The following is a 12,136-nucleotide window of genomic DNA, read 5'->3' as shown; positions in this document are numbered from 1 at the left end:
GTTGTAAGTGATGAAGACACCTTGTGAATGATGTTACAAGTTCATTGTCACCGACTGCAGCATATGAGCTACGTAGTCGTCATCGACACAACTCCAGCTAAGGATAAAGAGAGAAGAGTAAATATAAGAAAAGTATGTAAACCATTGATAGGATTTTCTTTTTTTATGTAAATCAAATAAAAAATTGACTTAATCCAGATAAACATCTGATACGACTCGGTTTGCTAAATATTAGATCTCTCACAAGTAACAGGACCTTAGTGTGGTCATTGTGGCCCTGGGAAGGGGGCCCCATTTGAGCCCCTAGGGGAGGCCACTCTACCTTCTCCAGTGCGCTATTCCAGCTTCCCTAAGTCCTCCACTGAACGGAGTATAGCATTCCATCCATCACTTAGCACTGTAGGATCTGGTCGGAGCAAAGATTACCATTTGGTATCGTAAAACACCACAGGCTCTCACCAGGGCCTCTACCAGGCGCCAGTGAGTCTGGTCCAACTGCCCCATCTTAACACCTTCATCACGTTCCAATACTCTCCCCTGGACTTCAAAGGGGGTTTTGGGAGAAGACAGAGAACCATATGGCCCCGATAGAAATGCGGCAACCAGTTTCATTCCTTTGAATTTCTCTTTCTCTCTCCGTAGCCACGAAAGACTGGTTTAAAATGTATAGACTTGTATTCCCACAATGCATGCTTGTCCCCATGTTATTTGGCCTCGCCTATAATCTCAAATGCATGTGTGCTTAGTTGTATTCTGTTTTTATTTACACTCTTGTACAAATTACAGGTCAATGTACTTGTAATCCCTGCATGTTTCATATCTAAATGTTTCCCTTTTAATTCGTTACAAGATGGTTTATAGCACAGTAATGTATTTTATACCATACTCATTTTATCTTATTCTAAGAGTATTAGAGCTCCAAACCTCTAGTTGACCATAAATGCAAATGAGCTAGTGAGCAGGACAAAGAAACATGGTTTTCGAGCCCAAACACATCTCATCCCATTGGATCGCCCACCTTGGAGAAGCGTGCAGCCCCCAGGCCTAAAACATCTGTGCATGGAGGAAACCGCGATCATCTCGTGTTCGCGCGCTCCTGCTCGGTCATGTCATCGAGCTGCGTCTCTCGCCTTGGAGACAGCATCTTCCGGCAGTATGCTTCGGCTAAGTTCATTCTACCTTTGTCAGGCAATCCGGTTTTAAGAAACAATCAGACGGACTCACCCGCTTGCTTTGAAACCATCAGTACCGTTAGTAAGAGCCCCTCATCATGACTCATGCAATTGATGCCTTGCTACACCACAGGAAGATTACGATCCACAGTTACGCTCACTTGTCACTTACCTAAGCCAGTCAGTGTCGCTCCTCTGAAAGTCGAGATTCGGCTCAGCGCCGTGACAATTCGTATATGGAGAGACCTACATCGTATGCCATTCGCCAATTTCATTAACCTTTTGAAATTACAATCAAAGATGATAGGTTCTCAAGTTCAAACTCCATTCTGTCAACACAACGTCTCGTTCCCTCCATCAGGGGGAACTATATAGCATTACTCAGAAGTATAAATTCAAATACAGTTAATTTGATGTGATCGTCCTTTGTATAACATCACCTAATGTAAATGATAAATTACCTTCAAAATTTCTTCTGACTACTGTATATAGGCCACCGGGGCACCACATAGACTTTATAGAAGAATTGAGTAATTATAGCGAGGTTCTGTGTATCGCAGAAAAAAGACAGGGTCTGTGTTGTCGGAACTCAAAGTTGTATTTATTTTCAACTCTGGAACGCTCACAGAGCATCCTATTTATAACACAACAAATAACTGACGACTCTTTCCAGCCGGTCTCTCTCTCAGCTTTCATCGGGTTCTGCCGGCTTTTTATCTGTCTCCCCACCATTTACTAAAACGAGACGCAGGTGTTTATCATAAGCACTTGACCCACATATGCCCATCTCCTGTCTCTCTCTCTCTCTCTCTCTCTCTTGTTGCAGACATCATTGAGCCACGCCCCCCCGCCACTGTGAATTTTTATAAGAATTAGTACTAACCTCAGATAGAGTCCTTGTCATTGGACACTAAAACATCCATGTAGGTAACGATACGGGTATTTAAGGACTGCCCTCAAAGACATTCTCAACTCTATAGATATTAAACAACACGTGCCAGGAACTACCTACCTTCCTAATCATACTCTAGATTTAATACTATACGTTACAAATGTGAACGACATTAAAAATCCTTAGCAGAGTGAAGACATTTCATATCATTATTTAGTTTTCTGTGTAACACACACCTATAGCTGCAAAATCAAATTCCATGTTACAAACACGATATAAAAATAAATTCAACTAACAAAGATTAGTTTCTCAATATTTTGCTGCAATTGTCTCAATTCTCTAACACATCTGATAAAAGATCTTAATACTATCACGGAAAATATTAACTCGGTCTTCTCCAAAACGCTAAAAACAGTAGCTCCTCTGCGCCTAAAGAAAATTAAAGATAGCTTTCCATCACCCTGGTATAATGAGCACGCTCGCTCTCTTAAGAGAGCAGCACGGAAAATGAAGTGTAAATTTAAGAAAACTAAATTATAGATATTTCCTTTAGCATGGAAAGATAGTATTTTAACATAGAGGAAAACCCTAAAAACATTTAGATCCGCCTACTTTTAAAGGTCCAGTCAGTGAAATCTATCAGCAAGGTCGTGAATTGCAACCAACCACTCACTCCTCTCCTCCCTTTCGAAACACTACGACTGTGGAAAGAATATGGCGAATTACATGCAAGGGGACCCGTGGTGTATGTTGATAGAAATAGTTTATTCTAAGGTAGTTAAATCATAACGCTTTTTTGTGTAAGCTCTTTATACACCTCTGAAGACATAGCTATGTTTATTATAGTGCATTTCTATCAATAGAACATCCCAAAAATTACACACTGGATCTTTAATCAATAATAGAAGAAAATTAGCACAACCCTAGGTTTTTATTTAACACACTGGCTAAATTATCAAAAAATAAATAATCAGTGTCTTCAGATGTTTGACATCAGCATAGTAGTGACGACTTTATGAATTTCTTTAAAAGTAAAGTTTGTATATCATAGAGAAGCTGATCAGATTATAAATTTCAGCTCCCCTAGAAGCAACTCCAATTCTTCTCTACAGTAGGTCAGGATGAAGTTTCTAAAAACATTGGATCACCTTAATCAGTGGTTCTCAAGCTTTTCATGGTTGCTCCCCATTATAAAGCCATTTAAAGAACTGGCGCCCCCCCCCACACTGTGCATTGAGGATAGATATGATTATGTGTAAAATATGTTGGATATAGTTTATATATACACACATACTTTACATACATACAAACATATAAAGAAGCAAGAAGTACCTGTATACGACAGACGGATAAATGTTACAGCCCTGCTGATAAAAACAAAAGAAACTCAAAAGAAACCATCACAGAAATGAATGGTTCCATTAAGATACCATTGTGAACCATTGGCTTTTTGCAAATTTAAATGTTTTGGGCATTATTCCAAAAGGATTAATCTGCCAGATCACAAGATCAGTGCTTGTGTCATTGAACACGAGCAAGGGTTTATTTGCAGTTTATATTACTGACGTGTTTTGGTGTCAGTAGCCGGTTGAAAATAGCGCTTTACATCTTCAATAACTGTCAACAGCTTTAAAAAGCCGTACAATATCAGAAATACACTCACCTAAAGGATTATAAGGAACACCTGTTCAATTTCTCATTATTGCAATTATGGTGGTGGTGTAATGGTGTGTGGGATGTTTTCTTGGCATACTTTAGGCCCCTTAGTGCCAATTGGGCATCGTTTAAATGCCACAGCCTACCTGAGCATTGTTTCTGACCATGTCCATCCCTTTATGACCACCATGTACCCATCCTCTGATGGCTACTTCCAGCAGGATAATGCACCATGTCACAAAGCTCAAATCATTTCTAATTGGTTTCTTGAACATGACAATAAGTTCACTGTACTAAAATGCCCCCCACAGTTACAAGATCTCAACCCAATAGAGCATCTTTTGGATGTGGTGGAACGGGAGCGTCTTGCATCCCACAAATCTCCATCAACTGCAAGATGCTATCCTATCAATTTCAGGCCAACATTTCTAAAGAATGCTTTCAGCACCTTGTTGAATCAATGCAACGTAGAATTAAGGCAGCTCTGAAGGCGAAAGGGGCTCAAACACAGTATAAGTATGGTGTTCCTAATAATCCTATAGGTGAGTGTATATGGAAGGGCACTTTATTTACACTCCACTCGTCGTTTCATCACAGCTATGTTCCTTTCTCCATGATATCTGTGAGGAATTCCAGTAAGGAGTTAGAGCACAGTACATAGACTGATTTGATCTGAGTAAAAAATGATTTGCTTTTGGAATCTGATTGTGGCTGCATCTTGTTACTTTTGGTATTAGATTAGATAGACTTGTTCCGCTTTTGACACCATTGACCACAGCATACTTTTACATTGACTTGAAAATGATGTTGCCGTTAGTGGAATAGCATTAAAATGGTTTCGTTTATACCTATCTAACTGTTTTCAGTTTGTAAAAATAAACAATGTGTCCTCACTCAAATCACTATTCAAGTACGGCGTGCCACTGTGCTCAGTCTACTGTACATGCTACCTCTAGGAGGTATAATTTAGAAACAGAGAGTAAGTTTTCACTGCTTTGCTGATGATACTCAACTCTACATTTTCTCAAGGCCTAACGAAATACAGTAGTTCACCAGAATAATGGAATATATAACTGATATAAAAAACTGTATGAGTAGCAACGTTTTCTGTTGAACTCTGACAAAACAGAAGTTTTACCTACTGGACCCAAAACCGCCATATGTAACCACCAAGAATACTACTTAACTATTGAAGGATGCTCAATAAAACGCTTGTCATCAGCTAAGAATCTGGGCATTTTATTCGATAGTAATCCATCACTTCAAAACCATGTTGCCAACACCTGCAAAGCAGTGTTTTTTCATTTTAAGAATATATCTAAATACATCATATGCTGTCACTATTAAATGCAGAGAAGTTAATCCACACATTCATGACGTCAAGACTAGATAATTGTAATGCACTGTTAGGCGGTTGCCCTGTAGGTTTATTACAAAAACTTAAACTAGTTCAAAGCGTGGTATCTAGAGTTCTTCACAAACAAAAAAGTATGAGCATCCACAGAATCAGCAACAACAGTACACAGATACCATCAAACAATAGAATACAGTTACACAGATGATTTAAATAAGGACCTTTGGGTATAAAAAATTAAGAAATACATTACAATAAACATAAGTGTACAGCTATAGAGAGTTAAGCTATGTGTGTATGTAAATATGTACGAGTCAAAAATAAGAATAGACTATTGTAGTAAAAGGTATGTGTTATATCCAGCAGAATGAAATATAATTTACAGAAAAAGCTGTATAAAAATAGATTGTGTATTATGTGTAGTGTATTATCTGCAGGATATATTTAAAATTGCACATCGATAAGACTGCCGGTGAGTGAGGACCGGGCCCGGACATATGATTTACGTTTGTATCTTATGTTATATTCCTTTTAATGAACCTTATTACATTGGTGCCTAAACCCGGGAAGGAAGAAGGCGGGAACCGGCGAACATTAAAATAAAGTTTTAATAAAATAAACAAACAAAGCATGCTCCCGAACTCCTCAGTGGGAGATGCAGGACCGGTGCGCGCACAGCTGATTTCCACAATTACTCACGCCACCGGCCTCGCCCCCACGGCTCCCATCACGCCTTCCTTGCTACAGTTGTGTAGTAGGGACATGTCAGGTAGCCGCCTCCCTCTTTCAGCTCCACCATCTGGACTTGTTACGGACCTCGGAACTAGAGCTGAACGATTCTGGATAAATTGAGGATCACAATTCTTTTGTTTCAAGTAGAGATTGCGATTCTTTTACGATTCGGAATGATGACTAAAAGTAATACATAATTTACTAGAGGTTCTGACCAAAAAATTTTTTATTTAGGTGCGTAATATGTATGACTTTGCTTCAAAATTATTACATATTTCATGGTTAACCTACAGTAACTATGGTGAGAAATGTTAAACCACAAATTCCATAGGTATACTAAGTTTTATTTTCATTTTTTTTACTTTAAATGCAAAAGTTTAACTTCCTTAAAAGTATAAATGCAGTGAAGTTACTTGTATTTGAAATATTTCTCAGTTAAACAAATTCTTAAGGTGACACTTTTTTATTTTAAACATTTACCTGATATATACAGACCGCTTGAAGATGTCTTTACAGAAAGACACTACTGATAAACAGCTTCTCTATTAGCGTTAATAGAGTAGTAGGCACTCTGATGACGTGTTTTACCATAATGACCGATATGAGTGCTCACTCGGATTTGTCCGCGCTACAAACTGCAATCGTTAGTTTCGTTTCAAACATGTCCAGTTAAAATGTGAAGTATAATCAGAACAATGTATCACAATTAGTGGTGGGCATAGATTAGTTTTTTTTAATCTAGATTAATCTAGATTAAAATGGCTCATTTGAATTCTGCCGAAAGCATTCAGAATATGTGTGCTACCCAAATAATGACTAAAAGTAAGTCTTTGAGAACGGGTTTCTCAAGCCAGGTGGCGCATTAGACTAGGGGCTCATCTCCTGTTTCCAAAATGTATCACAAACTGCTTGAGAAAGCTGTTCTACTATGATAATTGGTGATGAAAATAATTTATGTTCAATAAGATGTATTTGCGTTTACTTCCGCATTAGCTAAGGGATGCTTTGCGTTTAGGTGGTACTTGAGACTGGCGAGCTCCAAGATTGCCTTTTATCCAAAGCAATTTACAAAGAGTTAGAGAGCAACAAGCGATATGTCATACAGGAGCCATAACACATTAGGTGCCAATACAAATTTACTGGCTTCAACTAAAGCTAGACCACTACCTGTTGAGAGAAAGTTTTTCTTTAAACCAGTTCCACATTGCACAAGGTGCAAACAACCTTAGTCTTGTCGATGTTTCCATTGCAAAGCTTCTTAAAAATAAATTTTCCCTGAAGCAACCCGGCGGCTTCAAAGCTGCATCCATGTTAGCATGTCACGCTTGATGTGGTAATTTCACAGTAACGTTATGTTGTGTTCAGACCAAACGTGAATGACGTGTCAAGCGCGAGTGATTTACATGTTAAGTCAATGCAAAGACGCGATAGACCTACTTGCGGCGCGAATCGCGCGAATGAAGCCCTGTTCATGAGATGATGAGGCGGCGCGAATGACGCGAATCACGCGAGTTGAAAAATCTCGTTCTCGCCCGGTACAGTGCAATGCAGCTAGGTATACATCCGCGCTAGAATATCAAGTTGAAAGTCATCATAGCTTGCGTAGTATAGACCCAGCTCCCAACTTTGAGAATAGATTAACGGCGACATTTTTTTTATTGCGCGATAAGAGTCTCACGTAAACGCAGCACATTAACGCCGTTAACGGCCCACCACTAATCACAATCCTGAAAGACACTCATAAGAACAGTTTTGTTGTCAGGCTGTATTTACTTTAAATGTTGGTCTGTTATTTGGTGTGTGATTAATTTGGGAGAGTAGGAGCTTGTAAACGTCTCGTGCGTGTGAGTTGGCAACTCTCTGCTTTAATCTTATTTCTGTGATCATTTGACACAGACATAATGATAGTGTGTGTTTTGAAAAGTCTGTTTGTGAGGTCGTTACATACCTTATGATACTGATTTTAACTTCTGCGGCAGCAACAGAAAATATTGAAGTGTTATGATTTTAGTTCGAGGTGCAAGTTAATAGACACACGAGAATAGTTGATTTTCATTAATGAGATCGTTTGGGTGTTCGAATCGAGATCAGGATCTTTTTTCGATTAATCGTGCAGCTCTACTCGGAACAATGAGAAAAGATAACTGAGAGCTCAGTACAACTGAGAGATCAGTTGTAATGGGAAGTGTTCCTGGTTCTGGTTGTTCTAACTTATGCAGCCTAATAAACCCTAAGAGGATTTGTATTATGGAAGTGTTGTATGCAAGTTTGAAAAGATGGGTCTTTAATCTAGATTTAAACTGAGTGAGCATTTCATGTAATGTTGTTCGTGCAGAAACTCAAGCTGCTGCGTTTTGAACTAGCCAGAGTTTTTGTATTAAGCCTACAGGACAACCACTTAATAGTCTATTGCAATAATCTGCTTTTGATTTCATGAATGCATGAATTAGCTTCACTGCATCGGATAGTGACAGCATGTGACAGCGTTTGCCAGCCAGTCGGACATTCACATTCTTGGTCTTACCGAGACATGGATTTGTCCTGAAGTCTCACACCCGCTGCTCTCTCCACAAACTACTCCTTCTCTCACTCTCCCCGCCAAACCAGAAGAGGAGGAGGCACAGGTTTGCTTATCAACAATGACTGGAAATATTCCACACTATCTTCCCTATGCAACAACTTTTCATTTGAATACCGTGCTGTTAAAATCACTTTTTTCCACTCAGCTCAGCGTTGTTGTAGTTTACCGCCCCCAAGGTCCTCTTCACAACTTCATTGAAGAGTTAGATGTGCTGCTCTCATCAGTCCCGGAGGATGGCGGCCCTCTTGTAGTCTTTGGGGACTTCAACATCCACCTGGAGAAACACTATGCTTCTGACTTCCACACCCTCACCGCCTCGTTCGACCTCACGCGCCTCGTATCAGCCTGTACTCACAGATCAGGAAACCAGCTGGATCTCATCTACATCTGTAACTTCACCACAGATAACATTCAAGTCACACCTCTTCACATCTCGGACCACTTCTTCATCACTTTCAACATGCTCCTTCCTACATGCACTACACTAACATCACCACGCGTTTTCTTTAGACGGAACCTTCGCCCTCTCTCCCCGAGCACACTCTCTGCTAATGTGACGTCCTCTCTTCCCTCCAACTTTGCATCTCTAGATGCTAACACTGCCACCGACACCTTATGCTCAAATCTTACATCCTGTCTAGATAACCTTTGTCCTCTGTCCTCCAGACCAGCTCGTGCCACCCCCTCTTGCCCCTGGCTGTCTGAAATTATCTGTGAACAAAGGAGTACACTCAGGGCTGCTGAAAGGAGATGGCGCAAGACCAAGAATCCTGCTGACCTAGGGGACTACCAGTCACTAATCTCCTCTTTCTCTGCTAGTGTTACCAAAGCTAAAATGTCTTTCTATACCACCAAAGTGAGCAATGCACTAAACACTCGACAGCTTTTCAAGAAATTTAACTCCCTTCTTTGCCCCCCTCCTCCCCCTCCCACTTCATCTTTCACTGCGGAAGACCTCGCTGTATTTTTCACTGAGAAAACATCATCCATCAGCAAACAATTTTCGGTACCTCAGACCTTGGTACACACCTTCCACACTTCAACCATCGAACTCTCCTCTTTCACCCCACTGACGGACACTGAAGTAATCAGACTTCTATCCAGCCACCCCACCACCTATCCCCTTGACCCAATCCCCTCCGATCTCCTTCAGGCCATATCCAGCACACTCACACCTGCACTCACACACATCATCAACACCTCCCTGCTCACCGGCACTTTTCCATCCACATTCAAACAGGCCCAGGTCACGCCCCTACTGAAGAAACCCTCATTGGACCCCTCTACTCCCGACAGTTACAGACCTGTCTCTCTCCTCCCATTTATTGCAAAAACACTTGAAAGGGCAGCGTTCAACCAGGTGTCTTCCTACCTATCCGAGAACAAACTACTTGATGACAAGCAGTCTGGCTACAAAACAAACCACTCCACTGAGACTGCACTGCTATCGGTCACGGAAGCACTGCGGCTAGCCAAGACTGATTCTAAATCCTTGGTCCTGATTCTGCTAGACTTATCTGCAGCGTTTGACACTGTCAATCACCAGATACTGCTAGCAACCTTATCATCACTAGGATTCTCAGGCTCCCCTCTCCGCTGGTTCAAATCCCACGTCTCCAACAGATCCTTCAGGGTGTCATGGAGGGGCTCGCTGTCCACTGCTCACCACTTGATCACTGGGGTCCCTCAGGGATTGGTGCTTGGACCACTGCTTTTTTCCATCTACACGACATCCTTGGGACCCATCATACATGCACATGGCTTCTCGTATCACTGTTATGCTGACGACACCCAGATCTACATCTCGTTTCACCCAGACGATGCCACTGTAGCAGCTCGCATTACAGCTTGCCTTGAGGACATCTCAGCTTGGATGAAAGGGCATCACCTCCAGCTGAACCCTGCCAAAGACAGCATTACTCGTGTTTCCTGCGTTCAGCAAACCAGTGGCGTCTTGTATTGCCTTCTCATAAGGACAGTAAATCGCGTTCCCGCTCATTATGCTTCACAACTTCTTCCTGGTGGACCACATCTCTCGCAACATTCAAAAAACTACTTAAAACCCAACTCTTCTGTGAATACCTGACAGACAAATGAAAAAAAAACTTTCTCTCAACAGGTAGTGGTCCAGCTTTAGTTGAAACCAGTAACTTTGTGTAGGCACCTTATGTATTATGGCTCCTGTTAAAGTAACCCGCTTTCCTGTAGCTCAAAGGTCAGAGCATCGCTATCAATGCCAAGGTCAAGGAATTGGACCCAGGGATTGCACATACTCAGAAACAAAATGTATGGTATAATGCAATATAAGTCGCTTTGGATAAAAGCGTCTGCCAAATGCGTAAATTTAAATAGCCGCAAACTGTGATTATCAGGTTCCAAGCATGTTTGGAAAAATGGGAAAAACTACCACAGCTGGACAATTTTTGAAGAATAGCTCCTGTGGATAAATGCTAGCATTAATAAATAACATGAAAAACACAATTCCTTATATTTACGCATTTGGTGAACACTTCTATTTAAAGCAACCTTTTGTCTTTTGTCAAGCCTTTGCTTTTCTGGCGCAACTAATTTTCTTGTGCACATTACCGACCAAGCTAGTTTGTTAAAACTCTTTGCCAAGTTGGTATGTTAAAACTCTTTGCCAATACCATTTTACCTGAAACATAGGTAATTTCAACTTGTTCATTATAGCTACTAATATGACAAATACATTTTTTATCTCATTTACAATTTAGTGCAACAAGCTACCGACGGAGCTACAGGGACTGTGTTGGAATGTAAAAAAACTAGTGGAATGTTTGCCTAAATGTAAAACTACTGCTAATGCCATTTTAACTAAATAGAGAATGTGAAGCTACATCACGCCATGTTGAATGTTGCACATCTTAGGAGGATTGCTGCTTGTGCGTTAAATTCAGTGTTTGTTTTTCTTTAGGATTAGGAAATTTGAGTATGATAGCTTGGTTTTGCGGTGTTAAAAACTGCAATAACATTACGCAGAGTTCCCATGGCTATTTCACTTTCGATTTCTCCATATATCAAACAAAAAAGTAGCTGTACATATCAAAACAATAAAAGCAGTAAAGTATATTCCTACCGAGATGGCGGCGCCACTGCAACATGCAACCAACACATTCATTTTATGACAACTTTACTTGGTATCATGATTTGAATCTCCACAACAGTAATATTGTATATTTCAGACACTTAACATGTATTTGTCTGTATACTGTATAAACAAAAATTATATTCCATACAGATTAAGTAGCTGCTGGAACTGTGGACTGAACACTTGTACATGCTATACATTGATTGCTACTTTCCAGCATACACCATGTCTATCAAGTAAGGGAATTATTGGCAGCGGAAATGCAAGTCAGATCAGGGTTTGCAGTCCCAAACTCTATCAGTGTACTGAACTGATTCATACGTAGAAAAAAAGCCAATAGAGGATGCATTTGAAAGGGATATGTTTTCAACCCTAAAACAGAACAGAGGGCTACAACACACAGTGAATGAGGAACAACTGGAAGTACTAAGGCGGGAAAACAGTGAAAAGAACATGTGGACAGAATACTAGTACTTACCAAACTTTCCAAACCATTAGCATAGGTGCATGACAGTTATGATACAACATGAGAATGTGAAGATGTAGAATAAATGTAAAATATTAAAACATGTACAATTTAGTAATTTCAGAGAAAATTGTCTCAATACTTTGGCAAGGGATTGCATCTGTAAGAAAAAAA

The 12,136-nt window shown here is 40.3% G+C and overlaps 1 protein-coding gene across 4 annotated transcripts in view; it reads left to right on the top strand.

Moving 5' to 3' along the window:
• Positions 1–12,136, top strand: part of camk2a (calcium/calmodulin-dependent protein kinase II alpha) — a 257,071-nt gene that overhangs the window by 32,052 nt on the left and 212,883 nt on the right. The gene's annotated exons all lie outside the window — the stretch shown is intronic.

This window comes from Triplophysa dalaica, chromosome 19 (genome assembly GCF_015846415.1).
Source record: "Triplophysa dalaica isolate WHDGS20190420 chromosome 19, ASM1584641v1, whole genome shotgun sequence".
NCBI lineage: Eukaryota > Metazoa > Chordata > Actinopteri > Cypriniformes > Nemacheilidae > Triplophysa > Triplophysa dalaica.
Note: the sequence above shows the minus strand (reverse complement) of the source record. Positions and strands in the feature narration are given on the sequence as shown.